Here is a 25,000-nt window from a genome sequence, read left to right as displayed (position 1 = left end):
GATTACTGTTTCCCTCTCTCTCAATCTGTCTCTCTCTCTTTCTCCCTCACTCTCCCACCCTCCCTCTCTCCCCTTCTCCCCCCCCCCCCCCCCCCTCTCTCTCTCTCTCCCTCTCCTCTCTCTCTCTCTCTCTCTCCCTCTCTCTCTCTCTCTCTCTCTCTCTCTCTCTCTCTCTCTCTCTCTCTCTCTCTCTCTCTCTCTCTCTCTCTCTCTCTCTCTCTCCTCTCTCTCCCTCTCTCCTCTCTCTCTCCTCTCTCTCTCCCTCTCTCTTCTCTCTCTCTCTCCCTCTCTCTCTCTCTCTCCTCCCCTCTCTCCTCTCTCCTCTCTCCCTCTCTCTCTCCTCCCTCCTCTCCCCTCTCCTCTCTCTCTCTCTCTCTCTCCCTCCCTCCCTCCCCATCCCTCTCTCTCCCTCCCTCCCTCCCCTCCCTCTTCCCTCCCTCCCTCCCTCCTCCCCCTCTTTCCCTCCTTCCCTCTCTCTCTCTCTCTCTCTCTCTCTCTCTCTCTCTCTCTCTCTCTCTCTCTCTCTCTCCATATCTCGATCTCTCTCTTTTTCTATCCATCCATCTCTCCATCTCTCCATCCACCCATCCTCCCTTTTTTCCTTCCCTCTGCCTCCTTTTCCCTCTTCTTTCTCCCCTTCCGGCTCTCTCTTCTCCCCGTCTCTCTCACGTACAGATCTGAATGTTAAAAGTCGAAGGGGAAACTTATATTGTTACGTAGGACGTTGTCTCCCGTGCAAATAGGAGAGTGATTTTTTGGTAACTGATATACAGCTTTTACGCCTTCACGTATTCATTCATTTTGTATCGTGCGTTGGTTTCTTGTCTCGTTGGATATGGTTCGGTTGAGTGTTTTCAGGTTGTCAATTAGGGGTGGATTGAGATTGATTGGTTGGAAAACCACGATTTAATACTCTTCACTTTTCAGACGTGGCTTTGTTGAATCCTGTGTGATTCCGGCGTGCTTGTGTGTACGTATTTTATAGAGAAGGGGAGGGAGATAGGGACTTTGATGGAGACAGAAAAAATAACAAATAAACAAAGAGACGGAAAAGCAAATGCAAGCAGAACAAAGTGCACAACGTTTTTTTTAATTTCTATCCCCCACCCCCTTGCCTCGCCACTCACCTCTTTTTAAGTCAGACAGGGAAATGCCACAGACGCAGTAGGAAATCTGTCTCACCCATGACTCACTGACATTAGTGCTGACTGACTGAACGCGACTCAGCATCACAGAGTGCTCGCGACGGAGGGACAAAGAGGAGGAGGAGGGGTGGGGGATGAGAACCCGAGGGGAGACGGTGCTGATATTGAAAGCGGGAAACTTTACTCACTGGGAAAACGTACGATTTTGCTCGTCTAGTGGAGCGGATTACGACGAACTTGTGCCGTTCCAGTGGATGGGTGAGAGGCCGGGTAAAAGAGGAGAGAGAGAGTGAGAGAGAGAGAGGGCTAAGGGAGCGGATAAAAGAACAAAAGAGGAAGAGGTACGAGGGATGTGAGAAGGAGAACGATAAGACACGGACGTGATGAACGGAAGCGAAGTGGGGCGAGGGTAAGAGGGAGACGGTGAAGGGAAGGGGAAGAGGGAAAAAGTACGAGGAAAAAAGGGAAGAGAATAAAGGGAAGCGAGAGGAAAAGAGATCCGGACGAACTGGGGCTGCTGTGTAAATCCCGGCCGGCAGAAAGCGTAATTGAAGGACAGTGCTTAACAGACTTCGGGGAATAGTCAAACTTCTGTCGTAAGGTCAAATTCCGCATGTTTCATAGTAACAATCCGTAGCTATAAATGCTATATTATACTGCAATGCCCAAAGACCGTGTATGTGATTCTTAAGGTTTTCATTGTCTCTCTTTTGTGAAATATTTTGATATCAATTTTTCTTTTGTTGTTATATGATTAATGGTCCTCATTTATATTTCTTCTTTAAATTAAATACAGACATGTAAGAACCCCACATGTAAATCCACTTGTACCACTACTCGCAAGTAAATGTCATGATGTGACCTTGTTTCTTTGTTACATTATAAAATTATTCCTCTTTTTTTACAGGTGAGTACGAGGGGATAACGGCTTCCACACGTCCCACTAGGATCATCGTGAGTAAGGGGGGTAGCTGTAAGGCTTCCAAACGGTGTAAAAGAAACGTAAGAAACGCATTATGAACACGTTTACAGAAACTATGATTCATTCACACATTTGCACACACAAACGTCCACGCACATACTTACACACGCATGGACTGGACGCATGGATATAAAATTAGACGAGTATAGACTCACAAATACATACTAATAGATTAACAAGGAAATGAATAGATATTTATTTTCACTTAATAGATGAATAGATCAATACATACATACAAATATACTGAAAGAGATCATCACATACATACAAACATACTGATAGTTACACAAATAAATGAATAGATATAATCTTCCACTCCTGACTCCTTGGGAAAGGCGGAGAACCGTTGCCATGAATTGGGGGCAAGGATCAAATAACAGACCTTAAATTCGTGCCTTTAATAACGTTATAAAGAGAAGTGAAGTGTTTGCCGTGAAAATTGCTACTGAAACCTTTAAAGGGGATTAAGCTCGGGTATGGCGACGAGCAGAGTGAATCCAGAATTCCAGCCAAGAGTTTAAGACAAGAGGGAAAAAATGATGGAACTTTGTTAAACCACCACGGGCACCTTTTTCTAGTCTCTTGTCCTTTTTGTCTCTTTTTTTAGGATGATAGCGCTCAGGAAAATCAAGTGAATGGCTAGAGGGATTTTTAATGATTGAAGGAATCCATATGAATTGGCAGTTGAAGGGTCTTAATTTTATGTCAATGGTATTTTATAGGTTTTTAAGATTTAAAGAAATATGTCCAGTAAATGCATTTGAATTTTAGATTGGACACGGCGCCAACTCCCGCACTTGTGATTTCCCTCCGCAACACCAATAAAAGCAGTTGAAATGTTTCGTGTTTTTCAACTGTGTTTGTGCACCCCCCTCTCTCTGTAAGTAATTCTCTCTCTCTTTCCTCTTTCTCTTTTTTCTCCGCCGCTTCCTCTCTCTCTCTTTTTCTCTTTCTCTTTTCTCTCTCTCTCTCTCTCTCTCTCTCTCTCTCTCTCTCTCTCTCTCTCTCTCTCTCTCTCTCTCTCTCTCTCTCTCTCTCTCTCTCTCTCTCTCTTCTCTCTTTTCTCTATCTTCTCTCTTTTCTCTATCTTCTCTCTTTTCTCTCTCTTCTCTCTTTTCTCTCTCTTCTCTCTCTCTTCTCTCTCTCTCTCTCTCTCTCTCTCTCTCTCTCTCTCTCTCTCTCTCTCTCTCTCTCTCTCTCTCTCTCTCTCTCTCTCTCTCTCTCTCTCTCTCTCTCTCTCTCCCTCTCCCCCTCTCCCCCTCCCCCCCCCCCCCCCTCTCTCTCTCTCTCTCTCTCTCTCTCTCTCTCTCTCTCTCTCTCTCTCTCTCTCTCTCTCTCTCTCTCTCTCTCTCTCTCTCTCTCTCTCTCTCTCTCACGCTCTCTCTCTCTCTCTGTCTCTCTCTATCTTTCTCACGTGGTTCAAATAGTGAAATGCGATCAAATGGAAATTTGCGGTTGACCCCTATAAATGGGCAAATACCATTAGCTGATGGCTTTAATACTTCAGTTAAAAGGTGGAGGCTCCTTTTTTTTTACTCATACGAAATTGAATTATTTCGGCTTATTCTGACTGCAGAGCGAGAGGAAATTGCAACAGCAAATTAATTGATATTTGAACGTTAAAGAAAATGCTAACGTTGACAAACCCGCGTTTAGTACTCGGTTTTACTCATTCAGTTTGGCTGTGCCGTTTCGGTGTAAGAAGAAGGAAAAAAAACAATCATATTTGATATGCATTTTGCGATAGTTGGAGTTTTTGTTTCATTTATTTCTTTTTCATCTTTGTTTCTGAGATTGTGTTCAGATTGTCTTTTTCTGTTTTTTCTTTCTTTTTCTTTCCTGCATTTCTTTAAATCCCCCATTTCCCGAGATTCCGTCCAGTGACACATGTCATTCGGGAGCCGGTAAAAGGCGGCCATTAAGAGAGCCCCGGGAGAGCCATTCCCTCCGCGTCGTCCGAGAGAAGGAGATGAGTTTCTTTCGCTTCTCATTATGAAGTTTCGGCGGCGGGGGAGCGAGGAGGGAGGAGGACAACGCGTCCGCCCGGCCCTCACCAACTCGAATCGCCCGCCCTCCCGCCTACACACCGTGTGGAACTTGGTAGTGGTGTATTTGTCAATGTTATGTGTATGATTGTGCTTAGATTTTTTGTAGGGTTTATTTTCCCCTTTGTTTGGGTTTTCCTCTTTTTCTCTCTATCCTCTCTCTTTCTCTTCCTCTCTTTTTCACTCGCTTCCTCTCTTTCTCTCGCTCTGTCTCTCTCCTTCCTTCCCTCCCTCCCTCCCTTCCTCCCTCCCTCCCTCTTCCTTCTACTCCTCCTTCCCTTCCCCTCCTCCTACCCCCCTCCTTTCCTAAAGATTCTCCCCCTTCCCTTCCCCCTTCCTTTCCTCCTACTTCATCCCTAACCCTTCCCACTCCGTTGGCTTTGCATAGCACATCCTTCTTGATATGCCTGACCGACACATACTTCGCACGGCCTTTATCTAGCCGGGAGAGGAGAAGACGACGTCATTTTGGCCCAACCGCTCCTGGCTCTACTAATGCGACGTATCAGTCTGGCGGCAATTAATGAAAGGCCTTTGGAGGACGCCTTCAGTAAACAGGAGCGGGCATGTTACTTCGGCGGACAGAAGATGGAGAGGGTTGGTCGAGATGCAAGGACTGCCATTACTTTGATGCAGTGCTGCCATCGATTTCTGTAGGCTTTGCTCCCTCTGCAGCCAATTTGTGGTGGTGGCAGCGTCCCATCCTGTCCTCCTCTGCAGCTTGGTGATTTTTTTTTTTTTTAATTCAGCATAGGCCGTGGGCAAGGGCAACCACAGACGGGGCCCCGCGGTGAGCGTATTCCGCATTCGGGCGCTCGCATTTTTTTTTTCTGCGGGTCGGCCGGTCAGCCCTGGGTAGCTTCATGCTGACACGTGAGGGAGGGGTGCTTGGGTGCTCATAGCCTCATCATCGGGGTGTTTGCTGCTCAGACACGCACGCATACCCGCACATTAGATCGAACGCCCTCACACATACGCGGTACTTCCCTTAATGCTAAGGATGCATCTCTCTTTATCACGTTCGCACTCTCTCCTTCATTCTCCCTCCCTCCCACTCTCCCTCATTTCACTCCCCTTCTCGCTCTCACTCCTCTCCCAGATGTACACATAATGCATATTAGCATTATTTTCCTCTGTCTGCTCCTCTCCCTTTTCTCCTTAATTCCCTTCTCCCTTTTCCTCGCCCCCCCCCCCCTTACGGGAAACGAAAGGCAGACCAAATTTGTAATTTTTGGTTATACTTGAAGAAACTCAATTTGGCATGATTATTTTAACAATCCATGTATGAAAAGGTTGATTAAACTTGGTTTTATGTGGATTAAAAGTTTAAAATTATTAGTAAGTTATCAGAAGAGGAGAAGGCATTGGGGAGGAGAGTGGAACGAAAAAATATATTTTTGGTCCAAGTTCATCTAAGGCTTAGCTTCGGTAGACTGTTAAGTACGTGGATGTATGTACACATGCTGTGAATTTCATCCGCTCTCTCTTCCTCGCTTTTCCTTTCCTTTCTCTTTCTCTCTCTGTTTATTTCCCTCCCTATCTTTTTCCCTCGCTCTCTCTCTCTCGTTCCCTCTTTTCTCTCTCTCTCTCTCGTTCTCTTTTTTTCTCTCTCTCTTTACTTTTCTCTCTGTTTTCCTTTCTCTCTCTCTTTCTCTTTCTCGCTCTCTTTCCCCTTCTCTCTCTCTCTCTCTCTCTCTCTCTCTCTCTCTCTCTCTCTCTCTCTCTCTCTCTCTCTCTCTCTCTCTCTCTCTCTCTCTCTCTCTCTCTCTCTCTCTCTCTCTCTCTCTCTCTCTATCTCATGCATTCACACTCTCTCTCTCTCTCTCTCTCTCTCTCTCTCTCTCTCTCTCTCTCTCTCTCTCTCTCTCTCTCTCTCTCTCTCTCACACACACACACACACACACACACACACACACACACACACACACACACACACACACACACACACACACACACACACACACACACACAAACACAAACACAAATACACACTCAGTATATATCTGACTGGCTCAGAAAATGATAATTATCGCCATGAACGGATAAAATTTTCAATAACTACATGAAAAAATATATGTGACGTCATCATGTGCAATGCGGATCAAGCTTGCCATGATTATCATGACTCCGTCTAAATCCTTGTTGCACCATCGAGCTTTTATGAGATGCATAAACGCGATTATATTTTTATTTGTTTGTAAGCGCCTGTATACGGGAACATGCATGTAGAAAAGGGGGAAGAGGGAGAGGAGGGAGAGAAGAAGATTGAGAGAGAGGGAGAGGGGGGAGAGAAGAAGAGTAAGAGAGAGGGAGAGGGAGAAGGGGGTGAGAGAGGGGAAAGAGAGGGAGAGGGGTGGTGAGAAAAAGAGAGAGGGAGAGGGGTGGTGAGAGAGAGAGAGAGAAAGGGAGAGGGGTGGTGAGAGAGAGAGAGAGAGGGAGAGGGGGGTGAGAGAGAGAGAGAGGAGAGGGGGGGGTGAGAGAGAGAGAGAAGGGGGTGAGAGAGAGGGAGAGGGGGGGTGAGAGAGAGAGAGAGAGAGAGGGAGAGGGGGGGGAGAGAGAGGGAGAGAGAGAGAGAGAGAGAGAGAGGGAGAGGGAGAGGGGGGGTGAGAGACAGAAAGAGAGAGAGTGTGTGTGGGAGGGAGAGTACATATATGTCGAGAGAGAGATGTATAGATGATATAAGTTACACCCTTTACCCGTAGTGAGGATCCCGAGGTAATACAGCACCTCGCGAGGCGAACTTGAACTACCCGTTAGTCCGGGAAGGCTTAGGGACCGGTTAATGAAGGGTCCCGTTCGCTCCTCCGAAACTCATGAACCTCAAAGAGTTGTGGAATGGTAGTAGCGGCCGTTAGTTCGCAAGGATCTTCATTAATTTCCACATGCGCTTAATTTGTTTTTGGGTCACCCCTGAATAAGTCTTTGTGGCTCGACCTACCGATGATACGAGATGATGGAGCAACCAAATGACGTGTTTAAAGTCATAGAAGACGTGTAGAAGGCTTTAGAGTTTAAAGAAGCAACGTAAAAAGAACACCGAGAGTGGTCTTTACGTTGAAAGAGACCCTCCAAAATGTAATTTTTTTTTTTTATGAAATACTTACGATTAAATGAAATCGAATGTCAGACGTAATTTAGGTAAAAAAGGATGATTACAGTTATCAGGAATATCCAGAAAACCAATGTAGAAGAACGGCAATAGATGAAAGAATAAAGACGAAAGAGAGGGCATAGTTTAGCCAACCCTTAGGTCCGCACCTCCATCGCTCGCCCTGAACCCCGCTATGATGCGCTGATTCAAGTGATGAAGATAGATCGAAAGCTGTTGATAGATATAGATAGAAAGATAGATAGTTGACATATTTAATTTTTTCACCTTTATTGCTGCTGATGAAAATAGATATAAACATTTAATTTCGGGGCTCAGCTGATATAATGGGCACGCTAACTTCCTTTGAAATGTATGAAATATTGATAACCATTTAATTTTATCCGGCGACGCTCGCACGTGGAGTCGGTTGACGAACAGTTGGGGCAAAAAATCCATTTCCAATTAACCGCGAATTGGTTCTTTGGCAGGAAGACAGCGCTAAACTTTCCTATAAAAAGTGGGTAATGAGACAGAAGTTCCCGCGATCGGGCCAAAAGCGATTAGATTTTGTTTGTCATCTCTGCGGTACCGGTATTTTTTTGTCTCTCTTGTTTTCTGTCTTTATAACTCTTACTCTCGCTCGGTCTCTTTTTTTCTCTCTCTCCTCTTTCACTCTCTCCCTCTCCCTCTCCCTCTCCCTCTCCCTCTCCCTCTCTCTCACTCTCTCTCCCTCCCTCCCCCCTCCCCCCTTTCCTCTCCCTCTCTCTCTCTCTCTCTCTCTCTCTCTCTCTCCTCTCTCTCTCTCTCTCCTCTCTCTCTCTCTCTCTCTCTCTCTCTCCCTCTCTCTCTCTCTCTCTCCTCTCTCTCTCTCTCTCTTCTCCCTCTCTCTCTCTCTCCTCTCTCTCTCCCCCCCTCTCCCTCTCTCTCTCTCTCTCCCTCCTCTCTCTCCCTCCCTCCTCCTTCCCTCTCTCTCTCTCTCTCTCTCTCTCTCTCTCTCTCTCTCTCTCTCTCTCTCTCTCTCTCTCTCTCTCTCTCTCTCTCTCTCTCGTTCATACATACACACCGCGTTCTTCATTTCCTTGTGTTCCCTCTCTTTTCCCATCCTATTTTCCTCGAATCGTTATCTCCTTTTGCGAATTATGTTAGTAGGGACAGTGGTGGCGATAAAGTAAATCGCGATCAACCAGTCTGATCGCGGCCTCCCCTCACCACTAATCCGCAATGAGGTTAATAATGTATGAAACGACGTACTTTCATATGTTTGGTATTGTACGATTTTTTTTTTTTTTTTTTTTACCAAATTGGTCTTGTATTTAAATATGATTGATTATTGATTTCTTGTTTTACTTAATTGGCCTAATGTTGATGCAGGCTTATGATGAATCTGTTAATTGATAAATGATAAATGATGATCTGTCTTTAAAGTCTGGCGGCCATCCCTGGTTCACGATGTCGCTGTCGTTGCATTGCGTGTTTATATATAGGAATTTGACGTTTGTTTTGCTTGACTTGTTTTTTTGCATGGAAAATGGGCATTTGTTTTATTTTACGCTTTTGATAAGTGTTCATGTTTATAAGTTATGTATGTTGTTCGTTATATCATTTGTTTAATACTCGTCAGGCCGACGGTTCTTAGAGGTCGTTTGTTTCATCTTTTTTTTACGGTTATTTTCTGGATTAGGAGCTTCATACATCTAAATTTAGCTTACATTCATTTATAGTGTTTTTCCGTGCCTGTGTCTAGTGTACCATCATCCCAACCGCAGTAAGCTATCAAGAAACACGAGATCTAGCTGTAGGTTTTAGGCTCTCCCCCCCCCCCCCCACACACACACACACACCCCTCACTCCAGCACAACCTCCTTCCCTCGCCCCACCTCACAGATGCTGGTAATTTCCCCTTCTCCGCGAACAGTTTTCCACTCTCGGGAAGTATTTTTTCATCAGCTGGAGCAATTTCCACCCTGCGTCTGAGTGATTTCCATAAAGAAAAGAAAAAAAAGGAGACGGGGGGGGGGGGGTCTTTGGACGATTTCCTGCATACACGACTTCACGCCCTGTCTGCCCTCGTGACAATAGTTCATCGTTCTCCCTCTGACGTTTTAGCTTAGGGCTTGACACTTTCTTGTTTCAGCCTTGACAGTCCCTCCGTGCAGTCTTGGCTTTTATTTCTTTACTGCCTGGGATGATACATGTATAACCTATAACACGGCTTTCGTCTTTGGTAGCTTATTCTTCGGACTCCGTTGTGGTGTTGTACGCTGTGATTATAGTTATTATGATATTACCTGATTGTGTAACGATGTGCATCGGTCATTTTGGTAATTACTTTTATTCTTAACGTAAAAGTTTCCCCTGCCAGCCAGTCCTGCTATGACACGCTTTAAGAGGGAATCGCCTACTTACCTTTCCTTCCCCCCTCCCTTGCCCTCCCCTTTGCCCTCAGTCGAACCACAGCACCATCTGGCAATCGACCGTGTTGACACTTAGCAATCCTGCGCGGAAAATTAGAGATTGAGGGGTGTGAGCGGCTATTGGGGATGCTGGCATTTGGCTTCAGAAGAAGTCACGGGGATAGCAGTTCACCAAACAGAGAGGGAATATATATATATATATATATATATATATATATATATATATATATATATATATATATATATATATATATACTGTATATATATACATATATGTATATATATTATATATATATATGCATATATATATGTATATATATAATATATATGATATATATATAATGTATATATATATATATATATTATATATGTATATATAATGTATATATGTATATATATTTGTTCATGTATCTGCAGGCATAGATATGTATATCTTTTCTGTGTGCGTATATGTACGCAAGGGAAATGTTTAGGGGATTTGATAGGCCAGACATCACCGTGCTGGAGTGAAGAAAGCTTAGCAAAAGGAGAATGGGGCGTGGGGGGGGGACGTGCCTGAATTGAAAGCCTGATGACCGGTTCTTTGACGCTGTCTCCAACATGAAAGCAGGCCTCTGTCCTGCAGCGAGCGGTAGATAAACAAATGCTCGATGGAAGCAGCTCTTTGATGTGCTAATGACGAGAGTGATTGCAGCACTGACATGCTTCAATATAGGCGGTGTTAGTGTTGGTTGTGACGAAGGCGGTGGTGATGGTGGTTGGAACGAGGGAGTCATGTCTTTACAACCGGTTATTATAATCGTTATTATACTTGTTTACCTTGACCTTAGTTTGTTTTATTGATTACAAATGAATCTTAGGTCAACACATACAGGTTAGCCACCGTTTTTAAAGCAAAGCCAAAAGTCCTGATACCTATGCAATTGTGCATTATGTAACTGTCCATTCTCGATGTCATGATACTGAAAATACATGCAATTATACATAATTTTCACTCTATATGCGATTCATAGTTATTTAACGATGACCATTAATATGAGTCATTGTTCATGGCATTGGGATTAGAGTTGTATTTCGGAAGACAAATGATCTAGTTTTGCAGTGATGGTAGTAGATTATAACGATTATGTTCATATGGTGTGTGATGATCTAATGTAATGAGCGCGAGCGTGTTGTATGTATGTAATGTGCGTATATATGTATGTGTGTTGTGTGTGTGTGTGTGTATGTGTATGTGTATGTGTATGTGTATGTGTATTACTAAATGTTTCACACTCAGTTTTTGAAATTGAAATTGCGTGCATTGGCCTTAATGATGAGTTGATTGCCATCAAAGGGCTGCAGTAATGGCCAACTATGCGATAGGGCAGGGCAGTTACGCAGGAGCAATAAAACGTTAAGCCAGTGGGTGAACGTGTGATTAATAATTGTTACTGTATGATTTCTCCTTGTGATAAAATTGTTTATAGTTGTTTTTTATTACAAAGATTGGTAGCCGTTGTGTTAGTCATTTATAGTTATTGTTATTGCTTAACATAATGGAAGGAGAGGGTTGCCACATCAGTATTTGCTTTTGATTTTCATGTAAACTTTAGGTTTGTTTGGTGGCTGTATGACCTCATGCACATGAAACAGATAAGAGAATTCAAATTACTTGCAGTGAATAATCTATGCGCCGGATAGGTTTCCGGTTGTAACCCTTTGTCTATGTTACGAGAATGAGAAAACCTTATTTTCATTTTCTTTTACATTCGCCGCCGCGAATAGAAATGTGTAAAATTATTGTCGTTCATATAAGTTTTATTAGAGAATAAAACAGCGAGCGAAAGAAAAAAGAGACACACACGAATGGAATTATGATTTTTTTTCGCTTCCAGTTATTTTCAGCTTCTAGTAAAGCGAGCAGGAACTTGTGAAACGACAGCTAGGCGATAAGCCCGAGGGAAATCAAAGAAGTTTTAGGTCTGGCCGCAGTAGGCTACATTCTGGAGTTAGGGGGATAAGAGAACACACCCAACGGCCGGCAGGGAATTACGGGAATGCATTTCACCCTGTAGCCATAAGTGGATTACGGGAGGACCTTATTGGATTTGCAAAGTCATGCTTAAGGAACGGCGAGAATGTATAAGAAAATGTATAAAGAGATGTGTGCGTATGTGTTTGAATGTATGTCTGTATATATGTCTATGTATACTTATATATATGGCATCTGTGTCCGGTTTATATATATGTGTGCGTGTGTGAAATGTGGTCGCTACTATCTTAGTGTAAATTCACCAATGACTAAATTTATATTTGTATTAACTATAGATTATCTGACATTAAGTGAAGCACATTCAATATATTGTTTTCAACTCTGTTCCCGTGTCAAGAAAAGCAGTGGGTCGATTCTGAGTCACTTTTCTTAGAACGGCATAACACTGATGTCAACTAGGCGACTGGTTGTTATATGCGCAATTAAAGTGACCATTGATATGTAGGTGAATTCCCCCGCGTAAGTCCGCTTGAAACACACAAGAGAGGGCTGACGTCCTGGACAGTGGCTTTAGTAGTGGTGGGTATTTGTTGTGGCGTTGGTCTTGCGTTTCTTATAGTTGAGTCGATACTTCGTTGGTATTTGGCTTATAGTTGCCATTGATGTTTTCTGGTTTTATCTGCTTTTGCATGTATTCTGTTGCTGTTGTTGTAGTGCGGAGAATTGGGTGAATTTGATCATTACCAATTATCACGACACTTGGCATTCCCTTGATTGCAACATTGCGGGACTTGACTGTTCTTGTGCGTTGGATTGCGTAATGATAGTGATGTTTAGTAATACCGCTCTTTTTCTAATAATATTTGCGTTTCGCAATTTTTCCCTCTTGGAGATGTTCTCGTTTCCGTCAGTTTCATTTCGCTTCAGTTTGATTCTCGTGACGCGCGCCCGCCCTGGCCGAGGTTTGCGTAATGAGTGGCTGGGGTCCACGCGACACCACCCGGGCGGAGTCCTGCGCGCTTTTACGGCCGTGTCTTGAGTCACGGCTCAGACGCGACGGGGGAAATAGACTGAACCCAGAATTCTGCACGGAGTTGCAGACATGGCGAAGGTGGAGCCGAGGTTACTCCTCAAGGGATTCCTTTTTCTTTCTTTCTTTTGGTAGAGAGAGGCAGCGAGATATGTAAGTTTTCACTGTTTTGCACTGTGATCGAACGTGCATGTTTTGTCTCTCGCAATTGCAGTATTTCTTTTTTTTCAAAGTAGTTATGTTTTGCCAGACGTCCTCAAGGTAGATCACTAACCTAACTACCAAGCCAACTATACCAGAGTACTATAGCCAGAGTACGCTATATGACCGCGCACTTCAGGAGACGGACAGACCTGAAGTCAGCATTTAACCACATGGAGACGAGAGTCAGACCCTTAGGCGGACTCTGAGGGGCGATCACGTCAGTATCCTGTCTAGTGTCATACCGTCAACAACATTCCGAGAGTAGCTACTTTGGGTTTACTTTAGTTCTGCAGGTAAGCATTTATCAATATTCAGATTGAAGCACTCGTTATTTGTTGTCTTGAAGATGAGAAATAGCATGACAAAGAAATGATGATCAGTTCATATGGTTGGATCATTTATGTAAAAAGGTCCCTTAGGGAATTTGACGTTCACAAGAAATGAAATAAGGAATATATGGAAATCGCAATGGTCTGTCACAGGCTGGAATAGGAAACAGAATTACGTCATCACAGAATGCTATTTCTAGCTTGAACGAATTTAACCGTAAACATACAAAAATAACTGCTTAGCCGCTGTTGACAATATTTCCTTTCATGGGGGATGTGTTTATGTTCTCACGTAGGACAAAGAAAACCACATACATCACAGCTACAAGTAGAACGTTCACTGGTCCACGTATGTCAGAATTTCCAGGTACTCTGAAGTTTCCGATGTTTTGAAATGGTGCTCCTTGTAGGTTAGTCAGCTAAAAGTGCATAGCATCTTTCCTGAGGCTGCATTCGCGAAGTTCATGAAATCGATTGTTGAATAGATGATTCATATCGTTCAGTGGGCCTTGGCTATATGAATGACAAATAACGGAAAATCTGGTTCATGTAAAGAGACACGTTTATCGGTTGGTCATTACGTTTCCGTTGATTGCGTCTTGGGCTTTCCGGACGAAGATGTCCAAGTATACGCTTGTTTACATGCACCATCACATTACTGGCAGTAAGCGTTGGTTATCAGGTGTGCGCGGTCGTGAGGTAGCTCTTGCGAGTTCTTATTAGTGGTTTGTATTAGATTTTTTTATTTGTTCGCTGAGACTCCTTCCCCTTCCCCCCCCCCCTCTCTCTCTCTCTCTCTCTCTCTCTCTCTCTCTCTCTCTCTCTCCCTCTCTCTCTCTCTCTCTCTCTCTCTCTCTCTCTCTCTCTCTCTCTCTCTCTCTCTCTCTCTCTCTCTCTCTCTCTCTCTCTCCCTTGTTGAATAGATGAAAATGTAGCTGGGTTTAGGTTGACTAGCGCCATCCATTTCGATTACGGTGTGATTAGTGAGAAAGCACAAACTCATAAAGTTTTGATGGATTTATTGTGATAAAAGTTAATGAGAAGACTCGTGGATTCTGAGTTGTCTCTCATCTTCTCTTTCTTAGAAGGCGCACGAGGATAAAGTTTATGGTTTGATAATTATTTAAGGATTAGGAGATAAACGGCGGAGTTACAGAAATGTTGGTTTCACTCAGTGTATTTGTACATCTGCCCGCGTCAATTGACCCCCTTGACGAAGATGTTTTTGTCGAGATCGTTGGAATGTGCGAGGCTTTGGAGGCGTATATGACCATAGGAAGAATTATTAGTATAATACATGCCCTTATGTGACACTTTCTCTCATTCACTCTCCTCATACTACGTCTTGCCCCTTTCCTCTCTCTAATCTTTTCTTCTTCATCTCTTCCCTCCTCCTAGTTTTTCCCCCTCTCTTCATCCACCCCCCTCCTCATCTTTTCCACCCCTCCTCATATCCTCTCTCCACCTCATCTCCTCCCCTTCTCTCCATCTTCTCTCCCCTCCTCATCTCCGCCCTTCATCCCTCCTTATCGCACACTTATTCTCCTGTCCACATTCACTACCCTCCCCCACCCTCTGATTCATCATGTAAAAAAAAACGTACACTTTCTTCGTGCACAATTATCTCGCACAGCCTGCACTTCTCAACCGGCTGGGAGCGAGTAAGTAACACCGTAACACCGTGTTAACTCCCGCGCTAAGGAAGAACAACGTTAATACCTTCTGTCGGCCGGAATTGCTCGCTGCATCTCGACGCGAGTCCAAATGGAAGGCATAAACTCCAGCCTCTTTTTAACAAGCCCTAAGGACGGCAAATTCCCCGAGGCGTTCCTTTGGAGTCTTTTGAAGTCTTCGTTCGGAACTCGCGGTTCGAAGTATTTGATGGCGATTGAAAAAGAAAGAAAAATGAAGAAAATAAAGTTACGGTTCGATTTTTAGTATCAACTGTGCTAATGAATCTGGGGATGATTATCCATATTTATTCAGATAGATTTCGAAATGTTATGTTACTTTACGCCTCTCTCTCTCTCTCTCTCTCTCTCTCTCTCTCTCTCTCTCTCTCTCTCTCTCTCTCTCTCTCTCTCTCTCTCTCTCTCTCTCTCTCTCTCTCTCTCTCTCTCTCTCGGTGTGTGTGTGTATGTGTGTGTATGTATATGTGTATGTGTGTGTGTATATATATATATATATATATATATATATATATATATATATATATATATATATATATATATATATATATACACACACACATGTACATGTCAGAAAGAGGGATAAATTAGAAAAATACATAGCCGTATTTAATGGATTTCGGAATTTAATTATAATGCAGCTCCAAATATTCACGATCGCTTCACCATAAGCACTCCCCATGATAGAGCTATCTGGGCCGCGTATTTTGGTGGCATTGCATGTTAATACACACCTGGCTGCGGAGGTGAAAGGGAGTCAGGAACAGGCGCAGATAGGAGGGAGGCGGGCGAGAGGAAGGAGACACGATGCTCATTTGGGAAAGAGGACAGAGGAGCCTTGAAATATGTGAGACAAGAATAGAATAATAGATAAGAAATAATGGCAATGCAGAAAAGAGAAAGGTTGGGGTGCGTGTAGATATGGACGGAGAAAAGGAAAATTTTCTCTCTCTCTCTCTCTCTCTCTCTCGGAATGGCGCGTTAGTCTATCAAGATCCTTTTACCCTTTTTCCCCCTCTCTTTCTCGTTCACTTGCCTCCCCTCCCTCTCCTCTCCCTCCCCCCCTCCCTCCCTCCCCCCCCCTCCTCTCTGCCCCTCCACCTTCTCTTCCTCCTCCTTCGTCCTTTCTCCTCTTCCTCCCCTCCTCCTCTTCTCCTCTTCTCTTCCTTTTCCACCGCCGCCTCCTCCCCCCCCCTCTCCCTCTCCCTCCCCCTCTCCCTCCCCCTCTCCCCTTATCCCCCTTCTCCACAGCCGCCTCCTTTACCACTATCTCCTCTCCCCCATCCTCCTCCTCCTCCTCCTTCCCCTCCCCCCTTGTCCCTCCTCTCTCCTCTTTCGTCCCCCCCCACCCCGTCTTTGCCCCAAACCCCTTTCCCTTGTTCCATCACGGCGCCCAGAGTTTAATCACGCTCGTCCTCAGCCCTCTGTGATTGATGCTCGCCCTCGAATGGGCTTGTATGTGTGCGTAAAGGGGGACTTAATGTCGCCGGGATGAGGGTGGACGCCGGAGATAGGCTGTGGCTAATTGAGTGAGGAGACGCCGGCCTTGAGGGAGTAGGTGGAGGAGGAAGGCATTTGATGGAGGCGTTTCATCTGGAGGGTGACGTAGTATAGGGATCGGAAGAGCAGATTACCTTTTTTTTTTTTGGATTTGTAGGTACGTTTGGTGTTATGTTGTTGGTATTGTATGCTTTGGTTTGGGTCTTGATGATGTTTGCAAGATGGTGTGGAGTTCATGCACGTGGAGTAATGGAGGTGTTTGTTGCACATTGCTTGTTGAAAGGAAGGGGAAGTGGGGGGGATGCAATGGAGGAGGAGGCGTCGTTAGGACATAATTACACGTTGTCTTCCGGCGATGGTTTACTTGACACGGCAGAGCGGAGGTTACACACAGGAAACGTGCCGGGTTGGGAATATCCGCAGCTAGAATTTACGGATTTTTTAGGATTTATACTTTCATGTATGAAAGACCTTTTTTAAGAAAGAAATAAGATAACATTAAACTGTCACCTTGCCAAGATATTTTTTTCCCTCGATCTAAAGATACCTTCATGCACCGAGTGATGTCGTGCCGGGTCAGACTAGGTCGTACAGGCCTTGGTGTGGTGAGCTCTTCATTGATCCCCCTCACCCTACCCATCCCCCACCCCACCCCATTCCATGACCGTCACACGCTTTAGGGGTCGTCCGAAGGGTAAAAGAATGTTAAAGAAAGTCTCAGCCTGATCATGGCTGAGCCAAAACACTTTATGAAGTATATGCAAGCAGTTTCTCAAGAGGCGGAGGAAGCGTGAAACGAGGTGAGGCACGGACATGGAACCGATCAATTTGTTTGTTGGTCTTTGTCTTCTTCATTTGGTTTCGTTTGCTTTTGGAACCTGGCCTCATATGTGGTGTATATTGTTTTGATGTTTATTTCATAGTGTCCTGGCTGTTGATGCCGCAGATAATCTTATACCATCAATCACATTCCTTTTAGCATTTCCTTTGACACCGTCATGCGATTATTAATAATCTCAATAACTATTTTTTTTCTTTATTATTTTTGTCTCATTATATTTTCTAGGTCGTCTTCTGCCACTAATTATTGTCCTTCCTCTCTGTTAAGAACACTTGGCATGCGCCTCTCAGGAGTGCCGGTCCCTAGACTCATTTCTCCCCGACGCGTCTAGCCCGCGAGCCTTTCCACTTAGCTCAGCCAGACGGGTGCATTAACGCAAAAAATTTCCTTGAGAAATTTCCCTCGGCACTACTGGGTGTTCTGGATAATTAGTCCATTAATTAGTCTGATATAATTATTGCCTTAGGTGTAGACAAAGGGCAGGATGTTATGACTTCCTGTTGGTTTTGCGATTTATAAGACCTATTGTAGATTACAGCTGTAGGGAATTGTGGCGGCTACGATTGCGATAATCTTCAACGGGGTTTGTGTGCGTGTTGTGTTTAATATTCCCTATATAAGCTCGTTGTGATTGTCACCTTGCGGCCATTGGATGGTTAGCATGTCGCGAATAGCGTAGCGGTATGGTTGATGGCGAATTATCTAGCGAGGGGATGGAGGCCTGGAGGGAAATGGATGGTGAGCTCGTTCTGGAGACAACGCCGGTCAGTCGCGCCCTTATCACAAAGCTCTGGATCACCAAACGACCTTTCTCGCCCTCCCCCTTTTCCCTTTCCTTTCCCTCCCATCCTCTCCCATTCCCTTCCTTGTTTTCCTCTCCTCTTCTTTTCCTACCTTCGTTTCCTTACCCTCCCCTCCCCTTCTTTTCCCTTCCCTTCCTTGCCCTTCCCATCTCTCCCCTCCCTTCCTTTCCCTCTCTTCTCCTCCCTCTCTACTACCGCCTCCTGTAGGGCGTGGTGACCATGGGGGCTGGAGGAAGGAGTCGTGGTCCATCACTCCCCTGATAAACTTATCCCATTTTATGCTCGCGACGCGCCACTCTATCTCCTACTCTCCTTCATTAACCTCTTTATTTCCGTTCTCCTCCTTCTTCCTTGTTTTGTGTTTTTTTTCTTTTGTAAGAATCCTGTACCAGATTTTTTTTTGTCTCTCCACTTAGCTATTGTCGGAGATCTCTGAGCGGATGGTTTCTCGCACAGGAAGTGTCTCCCATTCCTGACCGGGATCTTGCAGTGGAGTCTTTAACACCCTCCTTAGGTCTTATTGGATCGGTCTCTCTCTCTCTCTCTCTCTCTCTCTCTCTCTCTCTCTCTCTCTCTCTCTCTCTCTCTCTCTCTCTCTCTCTCTGTCTCTCCATCCTTCTCCTCTCTCCTCCCTCTCTCCCTCCCTCCATCACCCCTAATTCCCTCTCCTTCCCTTTCCATTCCTCCTCCCTTCTCCCTCTTTCCCTCTCCTTTTAACCCCCTGCACCTCCTCCTAATCTCTTTCTTTCCCTTTTATCTCCCTCCCTCTCCTCCTCTTCTCTTTCTCTCCCTTTTATCCTCCTCCTCCTCCTTTTCTCTTTTTCTGTCCCATCCCTCCTCATTTCTCCAATCCTTATCCCCTCCCTGCCTCTCTCCCTCCCACATACATGCCGTGCATTACTTATCGATCCACGTACAATTCGTACATCCATGCATATATACGGTACTATACGTACATAGAACAAGATCTACATGGGCTGGAATTTCAGCGAGATTTTCCCCATATTGGAATCTGTCTACTCTGTTAACACGTGTGCGTTCTCATTCACTCGTTTCCCCTCTGCCTTTCCCCTCCGCTCGTTATCAGAAGTGCTTGAAGGAATCACTCCCCAAAGTGTTGGGATGTGGATAGTTGTGACTGTCATTCTTGAGGAAGATTCAGGAGAGAGCAAAGTCTCGAGACATGAATTGAGCAGGTGAGATTTGTGGCTTTCCTCGGTCTAGTTTCTCTCTCTTTCTCTTTCTCTTTCTCTTTCTCTTTCTCTCTTTCCCTATTTCCCCCATTCTCCCTCTTCTTCTCTTTCCCCCATTGTCCCCCTTTCTCTCTTTTCCCCTATATCCCTCTTTATCTCTCTCCCTTTCCTTCCCTCTCTCTCTCTCCTTTTCTCTCTCTCCCTCTCCTTCCCTCTCTCTCTCTCTCTCTCTCTCTCTCTCTCTCTCTCTCTCTCTCTCTCTCTCTCTCTCTCTCTCTCTCTCTCTCTCTCTCTCTCTCTCTCTCTCTCTCTCTCTCTCTCTCTCACACACACACACACACACACACACACACACACACACACACACACACACACACACACACACACACACACACACACACACACACACACACACACTCACTAACACACACACGTGATATTCTTGTTTGTAAATCACACACAGCCTACGGGTCAAATTTCCATGATCCATTGGAGGCATAGGTCTTGGGGTGACCCAGGTCATAGGTCTCGTCTCTCTCTCGCCCATGAATGGAGTGGCAGGTTCTGGGTTCAAGAGCCGCCCGGGAAGTGCTTATATGCATATTCCATCTCACTCCACTCTACTTCGATGCTGGTGTAAGCACCTGGGGACGATAGGATCTTTTGTGTGTCGCTTTTTAACATCGTTATATACAGACAGTTTATGAATATCCTGTTTATATTCTAGTTTTAGCAAAATGACGATAAGCCAGTATCATCGGCACATATTCCTTGTCATCTAATATTTCCCTCCCTGGGTAGGTGTATTTAATGGTGGTTTAGTTAGCATTTACTAAGTTTTTTAGCAAACATTCTCTCTCTCTCTCTCTCTCTCTCTCTCTCTCTCTCTCTCTCTCTCTCTCTCTCTCTCTCTCTCTCTCTCTCTCTCTCTCTCTCTCTCTCTCTCTCTCTCTCTCTCTCTCTCTCTCTCTCTCTCTCTCTCTCTCTCTCTCCCTCTCCATAGTCGTTCTTCATGGATCTTTCTTTTTTCACCATCCCCTTAATCACAAAAAGGGGGAAAAAACATGACCTCCATGAAACGAAGTGCATCCTCGTCGTGTGTTCATGTCATGGCGTCCTTCGAGGCCCCATAAATCAGCCCCCGCGCCTTATTTTCATCATTGTACCCGCCTGCCCCGTTTCTTTCCTCCAATCTGTGTCCATCCGTTCGTCGCCAATTTTCACTTCTTGCGGCGCCGTAACATCCTCTCTCCTCGATTCACTGCGGTCATTATCTCAGCTTCTTATTTACTGCTTATTGCTTTCCCTCTTTCCCCACCCCCTCCCCTCCTCCCCCCACTCTCCCGGTATTTTCCTCTCGTGGTTCGTAATCTTCATCGCCGGGTTCAGGATTTTCCGCCCGGGGATCGGTGTTTAGGAGGAAAAACACCGGGTCGAGTTGGAGCAAGTCCTGGAGCGCGGGCCAGGTGTCTGATGGGATGGGAGGGGGCCGTAGCGCGTTCTCGGAGGAAGCTCTTTTATTTGGGATTCGTAATTCAATCACGGGTCGATCTTGGCGAGGGGAGAGCTCACTGTTTACTCGGATATCATTAGTATGTATTTCTCTCTCTCTCTCTCTCTCTCTCTCTCTCTCTCTCTCTCTCTCTCTCTCTCTCTCTCTCTATATATATATATATATATATATATATATATATATATATATATATGTATATATGTATCTATATATATATATATATATATATATATATATATATATATATATATATATATATATATATATATATATATATATATATTCCACCTAAACCTCCTGCGCTCTCCCCCCATCTTTCTCTTCTCTGTACTTGCGAAGTCATACTAATCTTTCAACAAGGGCGACCTGCTTACATCCCTCCATTTTATTCCACTTGTATTTCTTCTTTTTCTAGTTATTGTTCCCTTTCCGTATCCAATCTCACTCCTCACTGCCTCATTGGTAGATCTTAGTAATACAAAAAAATATTTACTGGCATCAATTCTCCTTTGATCTCGCTTTCTCTCTCTCCCTCCCTCCTTCCCTTCCCCTCCCCTTTCTTTCTCTTTATTTATTAATTAATTAATTCATTCATTCATTTATTTCTCTCTCTTTTTCTCAAGTCGTATTGCATAATTCCTTACTTTCTTCTTTGCCCTTGTCTTCCACTTCAGCTCCCTTGTCCACTCTTCATCGAAAAGTTTGGAAGTGGAGTTTTAAGGGCTCTCCCCTCTTCCTTGTCTTTCCCCTCAGCGTGCAGATTGCCCTGACTACCTGCCTGTCTACCTCCATGTATCTATGTCCCCTACGTCTTTTTTATTGTCTTAGTTTTATATAACTTTCTTTATTGTTTATATTTATTTGCGCAGTCTTCTTCATATCTATTTGAGTTTTTTTTTTTACTATCTCTCAAGTGCACCTTACCCGAAACATTTCACCAGAAAAGAAGGAAAAAAAGGTCTCGCAATAGATAGATAAGGTCGGGTCGTAAACGCGGTCATTCATTACTCTCGACGTGACCTTTTATGGGAGGCTTGTGCGCGAGGCGAATCGGCGCCCCACGTGATGTGTAATCCCTCGGGGTCGCGGCCGTCGCCATCGCGGGGTCCAGTGTGCTGTGGTGGGGCTGGGGTCGTCGTCGATCACACTCGGGGTTCGTCTTGGGGTCGGACAGTATATGGCGGCTGGGCTACGCTCCCCCGTCCATTCATTCTTTTCTATTTGTTTTATTTTTAATTCAGGGTCTCGTTCTCTTTGTCACAAGCGCGCGTACACACACAGACACACACACAGACACACACACACACACACACACACACATGACCTTCCCTTTCACTCCTTCCCAACCGTTATCTTGTGAATGTCCTCCTCCTCCTACTCCTCCTTCTCCCTCTCCCCTCGCCTTTCCCTCACACCCCACCCCAGTGTGAGTACTCGAGAAAGACATGAAGATGCGATAAAGTATATGGAGCTTGCATGCCTCGGGGTCACTATCGCGCGGTCGGTATGCGGGAAGGGTTAGAAGGCGCACGTCTTTGCAAATTGCGTTTTACTGGCGGAGTTCGTAGTAGAGTAGCGACATACCAGAGGGGGGTGGGGAGTGGATACACTGAGGAGAGGTGCTAGGTCGGGGTTGGGTTGAAGGCTGGGGGTATTCGGGAATTTTGTCAGGTAGGGATAACGAGATTGCGAGGTAGTCCCTTTCTCTCTATCTTTCCATCTATTTATCTATTCCTCTCTCTCTCTCTCTCTCTCTCTCTCTCTCTCTCTCTCTCTCTCTCTCTCTCTCTCTCTCTCTCTCCTCTCTCTCTCTCTCTCTCTCTCTCTCTCTTTTCTCTCTCTCTCTCTCTCTCTCTCTCTCTCTCTCTCTCTCTCTCTCTCTCTCTCTCTCTCTCTCTCTCTCTCTCTCTCTCTCTCTCTCTCTCTCTCTCTTTCTCTCTTTCTCTCTTTCTCTCTCTCTCTCTCCACTCTTTCCTCCTTCTTATGTATTTCAATCTCTCTCTGTTTCTCTTTCTTCCCTCCTATTTTCCCTCCCTCTCGTCTACTTCAATCTATCTGTCTCTCTGATTTTTTAAAAGTTTCGTTTACTTTCTTGCTGTTGTTGATAATGCTGTCTTATACCAGCCTTCTCCCAGTCTTTAATCTTATCGCGCCTCGGCTTTGAGTCATATGGGGATAGTTGTGTGCCAGTGTTTACGTGTTCTCAGGTATGTGCATGTCAGTATGTTTGTATGTCTGTCTCGGTATTCGTGTTTGTCTACGTGTAAGGCGTGTTATCATGCCGTTATCATGCAGGAGTTGGTCTGTTATGGTGTTATCATGCAGCACTGCTAGCGTTAAGATGTAGGTCATGGAGCCGAGTGGGGCTCACCTTGGGCCAATCCTGTCTCGTGGAATGTTGGTGGAGACGTTATCGATGCCTATATAACCAAGAGCGTGTTTACATATACAGCACATAAATACGCATACACACACACACACACACACACACACACACACACACACACACACACACACACACACACACACACACACACACACACACACACACACACGCGCGCGCGCGCGCATATATATATATATATATATATATATATATATATATATATATATATATATATATATATATATATATATATATATATATATAGCTATATAGATAGATAGATAGATAGATAGATAAACTCGTAAATTTTCAAGTTCTTACGCGTAAGTAAAACCTCAGCACTCCTCAGTACTACGGATTCTCAAGACAACATTCGGGACATGTGTTGTAGAGACCTTAAAAAGTAACTGCACAATACATAAATATCTAGTGTTCTGTAAATCCATCAGTAATTACAAGCATCAATTGATTGACCTTCCTCTCTATCTCTCTCTCTATCTCTTTCCTTCTTTCTCTTCTCTCCCCCCACTCTCTCTCTCTCTCTCTCTCTCTCTCTCTCTCTCTCTCTCTCTCTTCTCTCCCCTCTCTCTCTCTCTCTCTCTCTCTCTCTCTCTCTCTCTCTCTCCCTCCTCTCTCTCTCTCTCTCTCTCTCTCTCCTCTCTCTCCTCTTCTCTCTCTCTCTCTCTCTCTCTCTCTCTCTCTCTCTCTCTCTCTCTCTCTCTCTCTCCCTCTCTCTCTCTCCTCTCTCTCTCTCTCCTCTCTCTCTCTCTCCCCCTCTCTCTCTCCTCCTCTCTCTCCTCTCCCCTCTCTCTCTCCTCTTCTCTTCTCTCTTCTCGTCTCTCTTCTCGTCTCTCTTCTCGTCTCTCTTTCTCTCTCTCTCTCTCTCTCTCTCTCTCTCTCACTCCTCTCTCTCTCTCTCTCTCTCACTCCTCTCTCTCTCTCTCTTCTCTCTCACTCCTCTCTCTCTCTCTCTCTTACTCCTCTCTCTCCCTCCTCTCTCTCCCCCCTCTCTCTCTCTCTCTCTCTCTCCTCTCTCTTCCTCCTCTCTCTCCCTCCCCTCTCTCTTTCTTCTCTCTCCCTCTCTCCTTTTTTTTTTTCTTTCTCTCCGTCTCGCTTTTCCTTCCCATTTCTCTCTCTCTCCATCTCGCTTTCCCTCCCCCCCCTTCTCCCTACCTACCTACCTACCTACCTCCCTCTTATTCTCGTTTTCCCTTTCCCTCTCCCTCCCTATCAACCCACCTCCCTACCTCCTCCTGTATGCGGACATGTCAAGGTCGGATATACTTGTTCCTACATACCTCTGCGTCATCATGTCGGCTAATTCTTTCTTTCTCGTCAGCTTTACTAAATTATAGTTGTTTTTCTTGTCCTTACTCCCACAAGGCGAGTAGTTCTGTTATTTTGTCCATGCCATATTAAACATCTGCAACGCGTAGTATGTTGGTTATGATAATACCAGTGAAAGCAAATTCGGCATCAGCAAATTTAGCCTCAAGGAATAACATTAGCATTCAGCACATCGCAGAACAGTAGTGCCTTGCAGAGTAAGCAGATTGAGTTTGCTTGGCATGGCTGTTCATATTTTGAAATAACCTAATTACTTTGAGAATATTTATCACATTACATTTTAACCCGTACTTGACTTTTCACGAACCTATCCTGAATACTTAGCCTTGCAAAAATACCCTAAATTGCTGTTAGATATTTATATATTTACCCATATTGTTACGCTGTTCACTAACGAAATAGATACATGAATTTAGATTTTTCCATTCTTACTTTTATCAGCAATGTTATAACGAAAGCACCAGTAACTCCTTGATATAGCATGTTTGAAGCTTGACGGCACTCAATACCTATG

The 25,000-nt window shown here is 44.7% G+C and overlaps 1 protein-coding gene across 12 annotated transcripts in view; it reads left to right on the top strand.

Annotated features, from left to right (window-relative positions):
* The window catches only part of LOC122243603 (uncharacterized), a 100,675-nt gene that overhangs the window by 51,878 nt on the left and 23,797 nt on the right, over positions 1–25,000 (top strand). For 4 of the 12 annotated variants that reach the window (XM_043001244.2, XM_086541884.1, XM_043001234.2 and 1 more), the window contains exon 1: positions 12,682–12,835. The exons of 3 other annotated variants lie outside the window; for them this stretch is intronic. The gene's annotated coding sequence lies outside the window, so the exon portion shown is untranslated. Of the gene's footprint in view, positions 1–12,681; positions 12,836–13,091; positions 13,180–13,844; positions 13,941–25,000 lie in introns of those variants that run through there. 5 more of the 12 variants (XR_015191382.1, XM_043001277.2, XR_006222390.2 and 2 more) reach the window with 4 other exon arrangements.

The sequence above is a fragment of the Penaeus japonicus genome, unplaced genomic scaffold, assembly GCF_977035675.1.
Source record: "Penaeus japonicus unplaced genomic scaffold, GWHDUDI00000001_assembly GWHDUDI00000011, whole genome shotgun sequence".
Classification (NCBI taxonomy): Eukaryota; Metazoa; Arthropoda; class Malacostraca; order Decapoda; family Penaeidae; genus Penaeus; species Penaeus japonicus.
Note: the sequence above shows the minus strand (reverse complement) of the source record. Positions and strands in the feature narration are given on the sequence as shown.